This window comes from Ranitomeya variabilis, chromosome 6 (assembly GCF_051348905.1).
Source record: "Ranitomeya variabilis isolate aRanVar5 chromosome 6, aRanVar5.hap1, whole genome shotgun sequence".
Lineage (NCBI taxonomy): Eukaryota > Metazoa > Chordata > Amphibia > Anura > Dendrobatidae > Ranitomeya > Ranitomeya variabilis.
Window position 1 is genome coordinate 116,765,301 of NC_135237.1, and position 19,110 is coordinate 116,784,410.

Genomic DNA, 19,110 nt, shown 5'->3' on the forward strand with positions numbered 1-19,110 from the left:
TGGTGTATACATAAATGTACAAGAATTATCTCTAAAAAAATTTTTTTGTGATAGCCATAAGTAGAGTATGCTGCTACTATGTTTTGCTACTGTTGGTATAAGTGTGTCCCTGATCCTTCTATATATACCGTCCCTTCCATGAATATGGACATTGTTATAATGGTAATATTTCAGGATGGTTGTTTCCTTTTCATCTGCTGTCTTTTATTTCAGGTCCATGTTGGTGAGCCTGAATTTGTTATATGTGTGCAGGAGTTGATTAACTCTCATGGCCACTCTAAGCTGAATGTGCCTGCCCTCGTCAGATCGCAGAATGCTAAGCAGCTTGAGGCTGGGAAAATACCAGCATGGGAGACTGGCTGGGAATTAATACCCGATTGGTTTTGCTGCACAATATGGACCTGGAATGAAAGAATACAATTGGGAGCTTTTTATTTATATGGTCAGACTGCTCTTTGCGCACCAATGTGACTTGGAGAGAAGGAATGCTGAGAGAGCGCTCCTGTCATGCACACCTATGGCAGATTTGTTTTCTTTGTGCTACTGTTATATCGGATCTGCGACATGCGCACAAGACTCCTGCAAACCGATGATGTCATGGACATGTGTGCGGCGATGAACATTCCTGTCCTGCGCACCTTTGATCCTGGTGTGGTGTTGTAATTTCGGATCTGTGACATGTGCATAAGACTCCTGTAAGCCGATGATGTGCGCACAGTGATGGACATGAGTGGGCGTACTCATTGGAGATGACACGTCGGGAAATCACTCCTTGGATTGGTGGACTGCTGAACATTGCATGCTGGGGAGGTGGCGGTCACATGATGCGAGAGCTGGAGAATTGATTGGACTGTTACCGCTATGAACACTCCCATGCTGCCATGGCAATCACTGATGCTATGCTCTGATTGGTGCGATTGGTGTTGTTTACACCATGGACTTTGGGGATGTTTATGTGGATTTATGGGCGCAATTCAATAGTAGAGAATGATCAGAGTAGGTTGAACTATGTTAGTAGTTAGTATATACAGAGGGCTGGTTATATTGGTTATTGTTTTTTACTGTGTATATGTCTGTTATATTTAATGTCGTTTTTTCTAATTGCACATGGCTACCCCATTGGTTACTAGTTAATTGATGGGTTGGGTCAGATGGTATATAATGGTGGTTATATGGTCTTTTCACTATGCTTGATAAAGGTCTCAGGACCGAAACGTTGCAGATGGCAGAATAAACACGTAAGCTGTTCTGTCACAATTGCTGTGGTGCTGTACGTTTCTTCTTTTGTGCTTGCCACTAGCTGTCCCATAATGGCACACCTAGTGTGCAACAGTGGCAGCTGCGGATGGAGTGGATGTGCGACTGCGGTCTGTGGACGAGCTCTCGCTTCTGCAGGAGGAGGAGGAAGAGGAGGAGGGGGGGCGAACGCCTACAGCCAACTCTTTCCTTGACCGTGGGCTAGGCAGAACTGTCCCAATATTGCTGTCCCCTGTGGACCCTGCATCCACCACATTCACCCAGTGTGCCGTGATGGACACGTAACGTCCCTGGCCATGCCTACTGGTCCATGCATCTGTTGTCAGGTGCACCTTTGCAGTCACAGACTGCCTGAGTGCATGGACGATGCGGTCTTTAACATGCTGTTGGAGGGCTGGGATGGCTTTTCTAGAAAAGAAGTGCCGACTGGGTAGCTCGTAGCGTGGTACAGCGTAGTCCATCAGCGCTTTGAAAGCTTCGCTTTCAACTAACCGGTAGGGCATCATCTCTAATGAGATTAGTCTAGCAATGTGGGCGTTCAAACCCTGTGTACGCGGATGCGCGGATGAGTACTTCCTCTTCCTAACAAGAGTCTCATGTAGGGTGAGCTGGACTGGAGAGCTGGAGATCGTGGAACTAGCGGTGGTGCCGGTGGACATGGGTGAGTGACAGAGGGTTGGAGATGTTATTCTTGCCGGTGCCCTACATGCAGTGTTTCCTACTGCAAACCTGGTGATTCCCTGAATGCTTTGGCCTGGCGATGAAAGCTGCACACATACTGCAGGTGGTGCGGGAAATGGTGGGTTTACAGTGAGGGAAGGGATGTAGCGTTGCTGACTAGCTTCATTGGCCGAGGGTGCTGCAACCTTTAGGGATGTTTGGTAGTTAGTCCAGGCTTGCAAATGCATGGTGGATAAATGTCTATGCATGCAACTTGTATTTAGACTTTTAAGATTCTGACCTCTGCTTAAGGTAGTTGAACATTTTTGACAGATGACTTTGCGCTGATCATTTGGATGTTGTTTAAAAAAATGCCAGACTGCACTCTTTCTACTATCGGATACCTTTTCAGGCATTGCAGACTGAGCTTCTTTAACCGGATGGCCACGCTGTCCTCCAACAGGTTTTGGTTTTGCCACGTGTTTTTGGCCAGATACGGGCCCGGTAGATGGAACCTGTTGTGATGTTGATGCCTGCTGCGGCTCCTCCTCCTCCGCTTCAGAACTACTGCCGCCTGCACCCTGTTCCCCCAATGGCTGCCAATTGGGGTCAACAACTGGGTCATCTATGACCTCCTCTTCTATGTCGTGTGCAACTTCGTCTGTGTCACCGTGTAAGCCGGTGGTATAGCGTTCGTGACGGGGCACAATAGTCTCCGCTGGGTTTGATTCTGCCTCAGTACACTGCGAGGGCAATGTTCTGGTCTGAGTCAAAGGAACAGCATAGTAATCTGGCTGTGGCTGTGCATCTGTGCACTCCATGTCCGATTCAACTTCTAATGGGCATGGCCTGTTAACTGTTTCACTGTCTAATCCAGGAACGGTATGTGTAAAGAGCTCCATGGAGCAACCTGTTGTGTCGACTGACGCATCCTTTACTGTTGTTCTGGGTGAAGGACACAAGGAAGCGACTTGTTCCTGACCGTGAGCATCCACTGACGATGTACTGCTCTGACATTTGGCACTTTCCGAGGAGGAGGCGAAAGAGTTAGAGGCAGAGTCAGCAATGAAAGCCAATACTTGTTCCTCCTGCTCCGGCTTCAAAAGTGGTTTTCCTACTCCCAGAAAAGAGAGCGTTCGAGGCCTTGTGTAGGCAGACGACGTTTTTGGCTCAACAACTCGAGACTTAGGTGCTGTACTGCTTTTACCACGACCACCTGATGCTCCACCACCACTACCATTATTACCAGCTGACAATGACTGCCCACGGCCACGACCTCTTCCACTAGACTTCCTCATTGCTTGCAAAACGTAACCAAAGTAACACTATTTGTTACTGTAAAACAACTTATAAGGTGAACTCAAACTTCTGTAGGATTTATATATACCTTTATAGGTGCCTGACACTGAAAGGAAAATCAGGCCCAATGTTACACACTAGGTTTTCTGTGGCCCAATAATTTGAGACAGATGGCACACACAGGCCCAGCACTCAAGCAGAAATGCCAATCTTAATCTCCCACTATTTTTTTTTTTCTGGGAGAATTTACTTCCCCCCCCCAAAAAAAAGGCCCAGTATTACACAGTGTTTTCGGTGCCACACAATGAGAGAGAGATGCCACACACAGCAATGGCACGGAGGCAGACTTGACAATATTTATCTCCCACTGATTTTTTTTTTGGAAAAGGGAGAATTTAGAAAAAAAAAAAAAAAGGCCAAGTATTACACAGTGTTTTCGGTGGCACACAATGAGAGACAGATGCCACACACAGGACTGGCACAGAGGCAGACTTGCCAATCTCTATCTCCCACTAATATTTTTTTTTTCAGGGAGAATTTAGAAAAAAAAAAAAATGGCCAAGTATTACACAGTGGTTTTCGGTGGCACACAATGAGAGACAGATGCCACACACAGCAATGGCACAGAGGCAGACCTCCAAATATTTATCTCCCACTAATTATTTTTTTTTTGAAACGGGAGAATTTACCTTCCCCCCCAAAAAATGGCCAAGTATTACACAGTGGTTTTCGGTGGCACACAATGAGAGACAGATGCCACACACAGCAATGGCACAGAGGCAGACTTGCCAATATTTATCTCCCACTAATTATTTTTTTTTGAAAAGGGAGAATTTACCCCCCCCCAAAAAAATGGCCAAGTATTACACAGTGGTTTTCGGTGGCACACAATGAGAGACAGATGCCACACACAGCAATGGCACAGAGGCAGACTTGCCAATATTTATCTCCCACTAATTATTTTTTTTTGAAAAGGGAGAATTTACCCCCCCCCCAAAAAAATGGCCAAGTATTACACAGTGGTTTTCGGTGGCACACAATGAGAGACAGATGCCACACACAGCAATGGCACAGAGGCAGACTTGCCAATATTTATCTCCCACTAATTATTTTTTTTTGAAAAGGGAGAATTTACCCCCCCAAAAAAAATTGGCCAAGTATTACACAGTGGTTTTCGGTGGCACACAATGAGAGACAGATGCCACACACAGCAATGGCACAGAGGCAGACTTGCCAATATTTATCTCCCACTAATTATTTTTTTTTTGAAAAGGGAGAATTTACCCCCCCCCAAAAAAATGGCCAAGTATTACACAGTGGTTTTTGGTGGCACACAATGAGAGACAGATGCCACACACAGCAATGGAACAGAGGCAGACTTGCGAATATTTATCTCCCACTAATTATTTTTTTTTGAAAAGGGAGAATTTACCCCCCCCAAAAAAATGGCCAAGTATTACACAGTGGTTTAAGGTGGCACACAATGAGAGACAGATGCCACACACAGCAATGGCACAGAGGCAGACTTGCCAATATTTATCTCCCACTAATTATTTTTTTTTGAAAAGGGAGAATTTACCCCCCAAAAAAAATTGGCCAAGTATTACACAGTGGTTTTCGGTGGCACACAATGAGAGACAGATGCCACACACAGCAATGGCACAGAGGCAGACTTGCCAATATTTATCTCTCACTAATTATTTTTTTTTTGAAAAGGGAGAATTTACCCCCCCCCCCAAAAAAATGGCCAAGTATTACACAGTGGTTTTTGGTGGCACACAATGAGAGACAGATGCCACACACAGCAATGGAACAGAGGCAGACTTGCCAATATTTATCTCCCACTAATTATTTTTTTTTGAAAAGCGAGAATTTACCCCCCCCAAAAAAAATTGGCCATGTATTACACAGTGGTTTTCGGTGGCACACAATGAGAGACAGATGCCACACACAGCAATGGCACAGAGGCAGACTTTCCAATATTTATCTCCCACTAATTATTTTTTTTTGAAAAGGGAGAATTTGTAAAAAAAAATAAATGGCCAAGTATTACACAGTGGTTTTCGGTGGCACACAATGAGAGACAGATGCCACACACAGCAATGGCACAGAGGCAGACTTGCCAATATTTATCTCCCACTAATTATTTTTTTTTGAAAAGGGAGAATTTACCCCCCCAAAAAAAATGGCCAAGTATTACACAGTGGTTTTCGGTGGCACACAATGAGAGACAGATGCCACACACAGCAATGGCACAGAGGCAGACTTGCCAATATTTATCTCCCACTAATTTTTTTTTTTTGAAAAGGGAGAATTTACCCCCCCCAAAAAAATGGCCAAGTATTACACAGTGGTTTTCGGTGGCACACAATGAGAGACAGATGCCACACACAGCAATGGCACAGAGGCAGACTTGCCAATATTTATCTCCCACTAATTATTTTTTTTTGAAAAGGGAGAATTTACCCCCCCGAAAAAAAATTGGCCAAGTATTACACAGTGGTTTTCGGTGGCACACAATGAGAGACAGATGCCACACACAGCAATGGCACAGAGGCAGACTTGCCAATATTTATCTCCCACTAATTATTTTTTTTTGAAAAGGGAGAATTTACCCCCCCGAAAAAAAATTGGCCAAGTATTACACAGTGGTTTTCGGTGGCACACAATGAGAGACAGATGCCACACACAGCAATGGCACAGAGGCAGACTTGCCAATATTTATCTCCCACTAATTATTTTTTTTTTGAAAAGGGAGAATTTGTAAAAAAAAAAAAAATGGCCAAGTATTACACAGTGGTTTTCGGTGGCACACAATGAGAGACAGATGCCACACACAGCAATGGCACAGAGGCAGACTTGCCAATATTTATCTCCCACTAATTATTTTTTTTGAAAAGGGAGAATTTACCCCCCAAAAAAAAATTGGCCAAGTATTACACAATGGTTTTTGGTGGCACACAATGAGAGACAGATGCCACACACAGCAATGGCACAGAGGCAGACTTGCCAATATTTATCTCCCACTAATTATTTTTTTTTGAAAAGGGAGAATTTGTAAAAAAAAAAAATGGCCAAGTATTACACAGTGGTTTTCGGTGGCACACAATGAGAGACAGATGCCACACACAGCAATGGCACAGAGGCAGACTTGCCAATATTTATCTCCCACTAATTATTTTTTTTTGAAAAGGGAGAATTTACCCACTCCCAAAAAAAATGGCCAAGTATTACACAGTGGTTTTCGGTGGCACACAATGAGAGACAGATGCCACACACAGCAATGGCACAGAGGCAGACTTGCCAATATTTATCTCCCACTAATTTTTTTTTTTTTGAAAAGGGAGAATTTACCCCCCCCCAAAAAAAATGGCCAAGTATTACACAGTGGTCTTCGGTGGCACACAATGAGAGACAGATGCCACACACAGCAATGGCACAGAGGCAGACTTGCCAATATTTATCTCCCACTAATTATTTTTTTTTTGAAAAGGGAGAATTTACCCCCCCGAAAAAAAATTGGCCAAGTATTACACAGTGGTCTTCGGTGGCACACAATGAGAGACAGATGCCACACACAGCAATGGCACAGAGGCAGACTTGCCAATATTTATCTCCCACTAATTATTTTTTTTTGAAAAGGGAGAATTTACCCCCCCGAAAAAAAATTGGCCAAGTATTACACAGTGGTTTTCGGTGGCACACGAGAGACAGATGCCACACACAGCAATGGCACAGAGGTAGACTTGCCAATATTTATCTCCCACTAATTATTTTTTTTTTTGAAAAGGGAGAATTTGTGAAAAAAAAAATGGCCAAGTATTACAGTGTTTTTTGGTGGCACACAATGAGAGACAGATGCCACACACAGCAATGGCACAGAGACAGACTTGCCAATATTTATCTCCCACTAATTATTTTTTTTGGAAAAGGGAGAATTTACCCCCCAAAAAAAAATTGCCCAAGTATTACACAGTGGTTTTTGGTGGCACACAATGAGAGACAGATGCCACACACAGCAATGGCACAGAGGCAGACTTGCCAATATTTATCTCCCACTAATTATTTTTTTTGAAAAGGGAGAATTTGTAAAAAAAAAAAAAATGGCCAAGTATTACACAGTGGTTTTCGGTGGCACACAATGAGAGACAGATGCCACACACAGCAATGGCACAGAGGCAGACTTGCCAATATTTATCTCCCACTATTTATTTTTTTTGGAAAAGGGAGAATTTACCCCCCCCCAAAAAAATTGGCCAAGTATTACACAGTGGTTTTCGGTGGCACACAATGAGAGACAGATGCCACACACAGCAATGGCACAGAGGCAGACTTACCAATATTTATCTCCCACTAATTATTTTTTTTTGAAAAGGGAGAATTTACCCCCCCAAAAAAATGGCCAAGTATTACACAGTGGTTTTCGGTGGCACACAATGAGAGACAGATGCCACACACAGCAATGGCACAGAGGCAGACTTGCCAATATTTATCTCCCTGCAGTAATGTCAGAAAAGTATGGCAGGCAGCTATAAAAAGGACTGCTGCACACAAAAGTGTGGACAAACACACAAGATAGCTGTGCAGAAAGGAAAAACAGGATTTGTGCTTTGAAAAAAGCAGTTGGTTTGCACAGCGGCGTACACACAAAGCAACGCAGCTATCAGGGAGCCTTCTAGGGCAGCCCAATGAGCTACAGCGCTGAGGAAAAAAAATGTAGCTTCCACTGTCCCTGCAAACAAAAGGTAGTGTTGGACAGTGGAAATCGCTACAGCACAAGCAGTTTGTGGCTTTATGTACCCTGTCTATCACTATCCCTGCTTCTGAAGAAGCGGCAGCAACCTCTCCCTATGCTCAGATCAGCAGCAGTAAGATGGCGGTTGGCGGGAACGCCCCTTTATAGCCCCTGTGACGCCGCAGAAAGCAAGCCAATCACTGCAATGCCCTTCTCTAAGATGATGGGGACTGAGATCTATGTCATCACGCTGCCCACACTCTGCGTCCACCTTCATTGGCTGAGAAATGGCACTTTTAGCGTCATTGAAACGCGACTTTGGCGCGAAAGTCACGTACCGCATGGCAGACCCCACACAGGGATCGGCTCGGTTTCATGAGACGCCGACTTTGCCAAAAGTCGGCGACTTATGAAAATGAACGATCCGTTTTGCTCAACCCTAATCATCACCCAGTTTCAGCAGGGAACAGTCCTTCATGCGCAGCTTTGTCGGACAGCGCAGTACACCTCTGCTGCGTGAAGACCAAATTGAAGCCGTTGTCGGATGGATGACAGCTAACTCATCAACTTCAATTAGTGCCACATCCTCTCAGGCACAGAGCACTGGAGAGCACCCATCTGTCTCTTCACCACCTGCCAAATTGCCCAGGCAGTCAGAGAGCCCAGGACAGGAGCCGTCTCTATTTCTGTTCTCTGAAACTCTTGGCTTGGAAACAGGGGGCCAGCCAAGCAGCATTGGAGAAATGGAAGAAGAGGTAGTGTGCAGTGATGCCCAACAGCTTTTTCTCTCTGAGTCTCGTGGGTGGGCCAGTGCCTCCGGTCACCACACCGCAGTACGCATCCGCTGATGACACTCAGGTGCAACTTTCTGGTGCGTGCTGTGCTGCTGAGACTACCCAGGAGGAGCAGTTGGTGGCAGAGGGTAGTGTAGATGATGAGGTCCTTGACCCATCGTGGCGTGAGGGACAGGAAGGTGGTGGGAGCAGCTCTGAGGACGAGATTCCCCGAATGGGCCAAAGAGGGAGAGTGAGGGGGAAGACTGTGGAGCCTGTAGCCTCCACTTCGGCACCCGTTAGGAGCATGCCTCTTCCAACTGCCAAAAAGGGCGCTCCCAAGACTTGCAGTACCTGGGCCTTTTTTGACACAGTTGCAGATGACATTTGCTTTGTCAAATGCAAGGTGTGTCATCAGAAAATCAAAAGAGGGAGAAATGTCAGCAGCCTCAATACCTCAAATATGTGGAAACATGTGCGGACCAGGCACGCGGCGGAGTTACAAAAACACACTGAAGAGCTAGGCCAACCAACAGCGGCAGCTACCACCTCTTCAGCTCGTGTTGCCTCTTCCTCCAGCTCACACACAGCTGGTTCGGCTTCCTCCCAGGATCGCCATGGAAGAAACTCTGGCACTGTTGTCCAGAGACCCACTGTAATTCCACCCGCAGCACCACGTTCCCAGTCATCCTCACACTCCCAGCCCAGTCTACAGCCATCGGTAGTACAGGCATGGGAGAAAAGGCAGCCATTCTCGTCAAACCACCCACGAGCACAGGCTCTGAATGCAGGCATTGCTGTTGTGAATTTGGATTCTGGGCTCCCCCGGTGGCTACTGGTGGAATTGAACTGGTGTCTTCATCTTCTCTGTTCACCTGTTCCCATCAAGATGTGGGAGTCGCTATATAACCTTGCTGCTCTGTTAGTTGCTTGCCGGTCAACAATGTTATCAGAAGCCTCTCTGTGCTTGTTCCTGCTCCTAGACAACTACTAGATAAGTTGGACTCTTGTCCATGTTTGTTTTTGCATTTTTGTTCCAGTTCACAGCTGTAGTTTCGTTACTGTGTCTGGAAAGCTCTTGTGAACAGGAATTGCCACTCTGGTGTTATGAGTTAATGCCAGAGTTTTAAAGTAATTTCTGGATGGTGTTTTGATAGGGTTTTCAGCTGACCATGAAAGTGTCCTTTCTGTCTTCTGCTATGTAGTAAGTGGACCTCAAATTTGCTAAACCTATTTTCATACTACGTTTGTTATTTCATCTTAATTCACCGCCAATACATGTGGGGGGCCTCTGTCTCCTTTCGGGGTATTTCTCTAGAGGTGAGCTAGGACTAATATTTTCCTCTGCTAGCATTATTTAGTCCTCCGGCTGGTGCTGGGCATCTAGAATCAACGTAGGCATGCTACCCGGCCACTGCTAGTTGTGCGTTAGGTTTAGTTCATGGTCAGCTCAGTTCCCATCTTCCAAGAGCTAGTTCCTATATATGCTGATGCTATGTTCTCTTGCCATTGAGAACATGACAGTTTGACCGGACCACTAAAGGGTTAAAATCCTTGGCTGAGAAAGGAGAGAAATAAGAAGTCTGCTGAGATTTTTTTTTTTTTTTTTTCTCCTAATCTTTGAATGGCTCTGTGTCCACCTGTTTGTAATGGATCTTCAGAGTGTAACTGCAGGTTTGAATAATCTCGCCACGAAGGTACAAAATTTGCAAGACTTTGTTTGTCATGCACCTGTATCTGAGCCGAGAATTCCTTTGCCGGAATTTTTCTCGGGGAATAGATCTGGGTTTCAGAATTTTCGAAATAATTGCAAATTATTTTTGTCCCTGAAATTTCGCTCTGCCGGAGACCCTGCACAGCAGGTCAGGATTGTGATTTCCTTGCTCCGGGGCGACCCTCAAGACTGGGCTTTTTCATTGACACCAGGGGATCCTGCGTTGCTCAATGTGGATGCGTTTTTTCTGGCCTTGGGGTTGCTTTATGACGAACCTCATTTGGAGCTTCAGGCAGAAAAAACTTTGATGTCCCTATCTCAGGGGCAAGATGAAGCGGAAATTTACTGCCAAAGATTCCGTAAATGGTCTGTGCTTACTCAGTGGAATGAGTGCGCCCTGGCGGCGACTTTCAGAGAGGGTCTCTCTGATGCCATTAAGGATGTTATGGTGGGGTTCCCTGTGCCTGCGGGTCTGAATGAGTCCATGACAATGGCTATTCAGATCGATAGGCGTTTGCGGGAGCGCAAACCAGTGCACCATCTGGCGGTGTCCACTGAGAAGTCGCCAGAGAGTATGCAGTGTGACAGAATTCTGTCCCGAAGCGAGCGGCAGAATTTTAGACGGAAAAATGGGTTGTGTTTCTATTGTGGTGATTCTACTCATGTTATATCAGCATGCTCTAAGCGCACTAAAAAGCTTGATAAATCTGTTTCCATTTGCACCTTACCGTCTAAGTTTATTCTATCTGTGACCCTGATTTGCTCTTTGTCATCTATTACCACGGACGCCTATGTCGACTCTGGCGCCGCTTTGAGTCTTATGGATTGGTCCTTTGCCAAACGCTGTGGGTATGATTTAGAGCCTTTGGAGACTCCTATTCCTCTGAAGGGGATTGACTCCACCCCATTGGCTAATAATAAACCACAATACTGGACACAAGTAACTATGCGTATTAATCCGGATCACCAGGAGATTATTCGCTTTCTGGTGCTGTATAATCTACATGATGATTTGGTGCTAGGATTGCCTTGGCTGCAATCTCACAACCCAGTCCTCGACTGGAGAGCTATGTCTGTGTTGAGCTGGGGATGTAAGGGGGCTCATGGGGATGTACCTGTGGTTTCCATTTCATCATCTATTCCCTCTGAAATTCCTGAGTTCCTGTCTGACTATCGTGACGTCTTTGAAGAATCCAAGCTTGGTTCGTTACCTCCGCACCGAGAGTGCGATTGTGCCTTCTTTTCCCGTAAATTTTCGCCCGCTGAGCGGAATTATGAGGTTGGGAATCGGGAGCTTTTGGCCATGAAGTGGGCTTTTGAGGAGTGGCGCCATTGGCTTGAGGGGGCCAGACATCAGGTGGTGGTATTGACTGACCACAAAAATTTGATTTATCTTGAGACCGCCAGGCGCCTGAATCCTAGACAGGCGCGCTGGTCATTATTTTTCTCTCGGTTTAATTTTGTGGTGTCATACCTAGGGTTGAGCGACTTTCATTTTTTTAAGATCGAGTAGGGTTTTGGGAAACCCGATTTTGTCCAGAGTCGAGTCGAGTGCAGTCGGCCGATTATCGCTAAAAGTCGGGGATCGACCGAAACACGAAACCCAATGCAAGTCAATGGGGAAGCATAGTCGGCAGTGAGTGGAGGCCAGGAAAACACCTACAGTGCCCATTTTAATGCCAAAAACATCCATTCTTGTTTCTGAAGCTTGTCAATCTTAATTAACTTTATAATAATAGTTGGGCATAGGGAATTGGGGGTCATTTGGCAAAAGTTGTGGGGGGAGTAGGGCCGGCTCAAGTTTTTCGTGGGCCCAGGAAATGCGGACTACGTCACGGCGGTGTTGCAGGGAAAGGTAATTATTTAAAAGTTGCAAGTGCTGTGATCCTGAGCAAGCAGGGGGGGGGCCCACTCGTTCGCATTGCCACTGGCACAGGGCCCCTCAAAGTACGGCGGTGTGTTTGCATGGCGGGGGCGCCTCCCACCAGCAGCGACACTTTTGCGTACTCTGAGGGGCCCTGTGCCAGTGACGTCGCCAACGAGTATGCCCCCCCACCTGATGAAGGAACCTGCACTTTCATCTGCACCTTCCTCTTTGTCCCTGTGTAAGGTGGTATAACATGCGGGAAGGGGAACCTTACTTTCAGCAGGGACAGATTCTGGCTGTGTAGAGTACAAGGGGAATGTAGTGGTCTCGGTCAATGTACCAGCAGACTCATTTAGCAGTGGCTGGGCAATGGGCAGGATGAGGAGGAAACAGATATAGGGCCAAAGAATAAAGTAGGCTACATGCAGTTCAAAATTGGTAACAGGACTAAACAGGCGGCATTGCTTTGTTCAGTGGAGTAGCAAACCCAAGAGCAGCAGACACTGTTTCAAGGGCCTAACCACACTAGTAGGCCAAATGCAGTTTAATATCTGATAGTATAGGGCGAAAGCCAGAATGTGGAAGCTCAGCTTTGTTCAGTTGAGGACAACACCAGGGAGGGGCAGACACCTTTAGTAGGCCGGAAAAGCCTATTGCATTTTTTAAAATGGTAATTTGGAGCAGAAGGTTGAAGCTCAGCTTTATTTAGTTGAGGGCAACACCAGGGAGGGGCAGAAGCCGTTAGTAGGCCCTAACCACCATTTTTTTTTAAAAACCACTTAATGAGAGCCGGAAGGTTGAAGCTCAGCTTTATTTAGTTGAGGACAACACCAGGGAGGGGCAGAAGCCGTTAGTAGGCCCTAACCACCATTTTTTTTTTTTAAAACCACATAATGAGAGCCGGAAGGTTGAAGCTCAGCTTTATTTAGTTGAGGACAACACCAGGGAGGGGCAGAAGCCGTTAGTAGGCCCTAACCACCTTTTTTTTTTTAAAACCACATAATGAGAGCCGGAAGGTTGAAGCTCAGCTTTATTTAGTTGAGGACAACACCAGGGAGGGGCAGAAGCCGTTAGTAGGCCCTAACCACCTTTTTTTTTTTTAAAACCACATAATGAGAGCCGGAAGGTTGAAGCTCAGCTTTATTTAGTTGAGGACAACACCAGGGAGGGGCAGAAGCCGTTAGTAGGCCCTAACCACCATTTTTTTTTTTAAAACCACATAATGAGAGCCGGAAGGTTGAAGCTCAGCTTTATTTAGTTGAGGACAACACCAGGGAGGGGCAGAAGCCGTTAGTAGGCCCTAACCACCTTTTTTTTTTTTAAAACCACATAATGAGAGCCGGAAGGTTGAAGCTCAGCTTTATTTAGTTGAGGACAACACCAGGGAGGGGCAGAAGCCGTTAGTAGGCCCTAACCACCTTTTTTTTTTTTAAAACCACATAATGAGAGCCGGAAGGTTGAAGCTCAGCTTTATTTAGTTGAGGACAACACCAGGGAGGGGCAGAAGCCGTTAGTAGGCCCTAACCACCATTTTTTTTTTTAAAACCACATAATGAGAGCCGGAAGGTTGAAGCTCAGCTTTATTTAGTTGAGGACAACACCAGGGAGGGGCAGAAGCCGTTAGTAGGCCCTAACCACCATTTTTTTTTTTAAAACCACATAATGAGAGCCGGAAGGTTGAAGCTCAGCTTTATTTAGTTGAGGACAACACCAGGGAGGGGCAGAAGCCGTTAGTAGGCCCTAACCACCTTTTTTTTTTTTAAAACCACATAATGAGAGCCGGAAGGTTGAAGCTCAGCTTTATTTAGTTGAGGACAACACCAGGGAGGGGCAGAAGCCGTTAGTAGGCCCTAACCACCATTTTTTTTTTTAAAACCACATAATGAGAGCCGGAAGGTTGAAGCTCAGCTTTATTTAGTTGAGGACAACACCAGGGAGGGGCAGAAGCCGTTAGTAGGCCCTAACCACCTTTTTTTTTTTTAAAACCACATAATGAGAGCCGGAAGGTTGAAGCTCAGCTTTATTTAGTTGAGGACAACACCAGGGAGGGGCAGAAGCCGTTAGTAGGCCCTAACCACCTTTTTTTTTTTTAAAACCACATAATGAGAGCCGGAAGGTTGAAGCTCAGCTTTATTTAGTTGAGGACAACACCAGGGAGGGGCAGAAGCCGTTAGTAGGCCCTAACCACCTTTTTTTTTTTTAAAACCACATAATGAGAGCCGGAAGGTTGAAGCTCAGCTTTATTTAGTTGAGGACAACACCAGGGAGGGGCAGAAGCCGTTAGTAGGCCCTAACCACCTTTTTTTTTTTTAAAACCACATAATGAGAGCCGGAAGGTTGAAGCTCAGCTTTATTTAGTTGAGGACAACACCAGGGAGGGGCAGAAGCCGTTAGTAGGCCCTAACCACCTTTTTTTTTTTTAAAACCACATAATGAGAGCCGGAAGGTTGAAGCTCAGCTTTATTTAGTTGAGGACAACACCAGGGAGGGGCAGAAGCCGTTAGTAGGCCCTAACCACCATTTTTTTTTTTAAAACCACATAATGAGAGCCGGAAGGTTGAAGCTCAGCTTTATTTAGTTGAGGACAACACCAGGGAGGGGCAGAAGCCGTTAGTAGGCCCTAACCACCTTTTTTTTTTTTAAAACCACATAATGAGAGCCGGAAGGTTGAAGCTCAGCTTTATTTAGTTGAGGACAACACCAGGGAGGGGCAGAAGCCGTTAGTAGGCCCTAACCACCTTTTTTTTTTTTAAAACCACATAATGAGAGCCGGAAGGTTGAAGCTCAGCTTTATTTAGTTGAGGACAACACCAGGGAGGGGCACACAGACAGACTCCTTTAGTAGGCCTGAAAAGCCTATTGCATTTTTCAAAATGGTAATTTGGAGCAGAAGGTTGAAGCTCAGCTTTATTTAGTTGAGGGCAACACCAGGGAGGGGCAGAAGCCGTTAGTAGGCCCTAACCAAAGTTGAAGGCCAAATGCAGTTTAATTTCTGATACTATAGGCCGAAAGCCAGAAGGTGGAAGTTCCGATTTAGACAGTGGAGCACAATTTGAATTAGGGACTGCAGACAGACTTAGTAGGCTGTCCCCTGTGGACCATGCATCCACCACATTAACCCATTGCGCCGTAATGGACACGTAATCTTCCGTGGCCATGCCTACAGGTCCATGCGTCTGTTGTCAGGTGCACCTTTGTACTCACAGATTGCCAGAGTGCATGGACAATGCGGTCTTCTACATGCTGGTGGAGGGTTGGGATGGCTTTTCTCGCAAAAGAAGTGTCGACTGGTTAGCTTGTAGCGTGGTACAGCGTAGTCCATCATGGCCTTATTAATAGTAAATAAAATATATAACTAGGCTCTATGAACTTTTAAATAGGTTCCAGGGGTACACGGGCAGCATTGGTGTGGTCAGTGGAGGAGTATTGCAAGTAGGGGCTGCAGACAGGCTATCAAAGGCCTAAAATAACAAACAGTAGGCAGTCATGGCAGTTTTACATCGGTTACATGGATACACAGGCAGGCACTCCAGGCAGCATTGTGGTCAGTGGAGGAGTATTGCAAGTAGGGGCCGCAGACAGGCTATCAAAGGCCTAAAATAACAAACAATAGGCTCATTGCAGTTTTACAGCGGTTACATGGATAGACGGGCAGGCAGCTTGGTGGTGGTGAGTGGAGGAGTATTTAAAGTAGGGACCGCAGACAGGCTTCAAAGGCCTAACATAAGAAAATGGGCTGGCTGTAGGCACTTTATAATTGGTTCCAGGGGTACACGGGCAGCAGTGGTCTGGTCAGTGGAGGAGTATTTAAAGTAGGGACCGCAGACAGGCTTCAAAGGCCTAACATAAGAAAATGGGCTGGCTGTAGGCACTTTATAATTGGTTCCAGGGGTACACGGGCAGCAGTGGTCTGGTCAGTGGAGGAGTATTTAAAGTAGGGACCGCAGACAGGCTTCAAAGGCCTAACATAAGAAAATGGGCTGGCTGTAGGCACTTTATAATTGGTTCCAGGGGTACACGGGCAGCAGTGGTCTGGTCAGTGGAGGAGTATTTAAAGTAGGGACCGCACACAGGCTATCAAAGGCCTAAAATAACAAACAATAGGCTCATGGCAGTTTCACAGCGGTTACATGGATACACGGGCAGGCAGCTTGGTGGTGAGTGGAGGAGTATTTAAAGTAGGGACCGCACACAGGCTATCAAAGGCCTAAAATAACAAACAATAGGCTCATGGCAGTTTCACAGCGGTTACATGGATACACGGGCAGGCAGCTTGGTGGTGGTGAGTGGAGGAGTATTTAAAGTAGGGACCGCAGACAGGCTTCAAAGGCCTAACATAAGAAAATGGGCTGGCTGTAGGCACTTTATAATTGGTTCCAGGGGTACACGGGCAGCAGTGGTCTGGTCAGTGGAGGAGTATTTAAAGTAGGGACCGCAGACAGGCTTCAAAGGCCTAACATAAGAAAATGGGCTGGCTGTAGGCACTTTATAATTGGTTCCAGGGGTACACGGGCAGCAGTGGTCTGGTCAGTGGAGGAGTATTTAAAGTAGGGACCGCAGACAGGCTATCAAAGGCCTAACATAACAAACAATAGGCTCATGGCAGTTTCACAGCGGTTACATGGATACACGGGCAGGCAGCTTGGTGGTGAGTGGAGGAGTATTTAAAGTAGGGACCGCACACAGGCTATCAAAGGCCTAAAATAACAAACAATAGGCTCATGGCAGTTTCACAGCGGTTACATGGATACACGGGCAGGCAGCTTGGTGGTGAGTGGAGGAGTATTTAAAGTAGGGACCGCACACAGGCTATCAAAGGCCTAAAATAACAAACAATAGGCTCATGGCAGTTTCACAGCGGTTACATGGATACACGGGCAGGCAGCTTGGTGGTGGTGAGTGGAGGAGTATTTAAAGTAGGGACCGCAGACAGGCTTCAAAGGCCTAACATAAGAAAATGGGCTGGCTGTAGGCACTTTATAATTGGTTCCAGGGGTACACGGGCAGCAGTGGTCTGGTCAGTGGAGGAGTATTTAAAGTAGGGACCGCAGACAGGCTATCAAAGGCCTAAAATAACAAACAATAGGCTCATGGCAGTTTTACAGCGGTTACATGGATACACAGGCAGCTTGGTGGTGAGTGGAGGAGTATTTAAAGTAGGGACCGCAGACAGGCTATCAAAGGCCTAAAATAACAAACAATAGGCTCATGGCAGTTTCACAGCGGTTACATGGATACACAGGCAGCTTGGTGGTGAGTGGAGGAGTATTTAAAGTAGGGACCGCAGACAGGCTATCAAAGGCCTAACATAACAAACAATAGGCTCATGGCAGTTTCACAGCGGTTACATGGATACACGGGCAGGCAGCTTGGTGGTGGTGAGTGGAGGAGTATTTAAAGTAGGGACCGCAGACAGGCTTCAAAGGCCTAACATAAGAAAATGGGCTGGCTGTAGGCACTTTATAATTGGTTCCAGGGGTACACGGGCAGCAGTGGTCTGGTCAGTGGAGGAGTATTTAAAGTAGGGACCGCAGACAGGCTATCAAAGGCCTAACATAACAAACAATAGGCTCATGATGGCAGTTTCACAGCGGTTACATGGATACACGGGCAGGCAGCTTGGTGGTGAGTGGAGGAGTATTTAAAGTAGGGACCGCAGACAGGCTATCAAAGGCCTAACATAAGAAAATGGGCTGGCTGTAGGCACTTTATAATTGGTTCCAGGGGTACACGGGCAGCAGTGGTCTGGTCAGTGGAGGAGTATTTAAAGTAGGGACCGCAGACAGGCTATCAAAGGCCTAACATAACAAACAATAGGCTCATGATGGCAGTTTCACAGCGGTTACATGGATACACGGGCAGGCAGCTTGGTGGTGAGTGGAGGAGTATTTAAAGTAGGGACCGCAGACAGGCTATCAAAGGCCTAAAATAACAAACAATAGGCTCATGGCAGTTTCACAGCGGTTACATGGATACACGGGCAGGCAGCTTGGTGGTGGTGAGTGGAGGAGTATTTAAAGTAGGGACCGCAGACAGGCTTCAAAGGCCTAACATAAGAAAATGGGCTGGCTGTAGGCACTTTATAATTGGTTCCAGGGGTACACGGGCAGCAGTGGTCTGGTCAGTGGAGGAGTATTTAAAGTAGGGACCGCAGACAGGCTATCAAAGGCCTAAAATAACAAACAATAGGCTCATGGCAGTTTTACAGCGGTTACATGGATACACAGGCAGCTTGGTGGTGAGTGGAGGAGTATTTAAAGTAGGGACCGCAGACAGGCTATCAAAGGCCTAAAATAACAAACAATAGGCTCATGGCAGTTTCACAGCGGTTACATGGATACACGGGCAGGCAGCTTGGTGGTGGTGAGTGGAGGAGTATTTAAAGTAGGGACCGCAGAAAGGCTTCAAAGGCCTAACATAAGAAAATGGGCTGGCTGTAGGCACTTTATAATTGGTTCCAGGGGTACACGGGCAGCAGTGGTCTGGTCAGTGGAGGAGTATTTAAAGTAGGGACCGCAGACAGGCTTCAAAGGCCTAACATAAGAAAATGGGCTGGCTGTAGGCACTTTATAATTGGTTCCAGGGGTACACGGGCAGCAGTGGTCTGGTCAGTGGAGGAGTATTTAAAGTAGGGACCGCAGACAGGCTATCAAAGGCCTAACATAACAAACAATAGGCTCATGGCAGTTTCACAGCGGTTACATGGATACACGGGCAGGCAGCTTGGTGGTCAGTGGAGGAGTATTTAAAGTAGGGACCGCAGACAGGCTATCAAAGGCCTAAAATAACAAACAATAGGCTCATG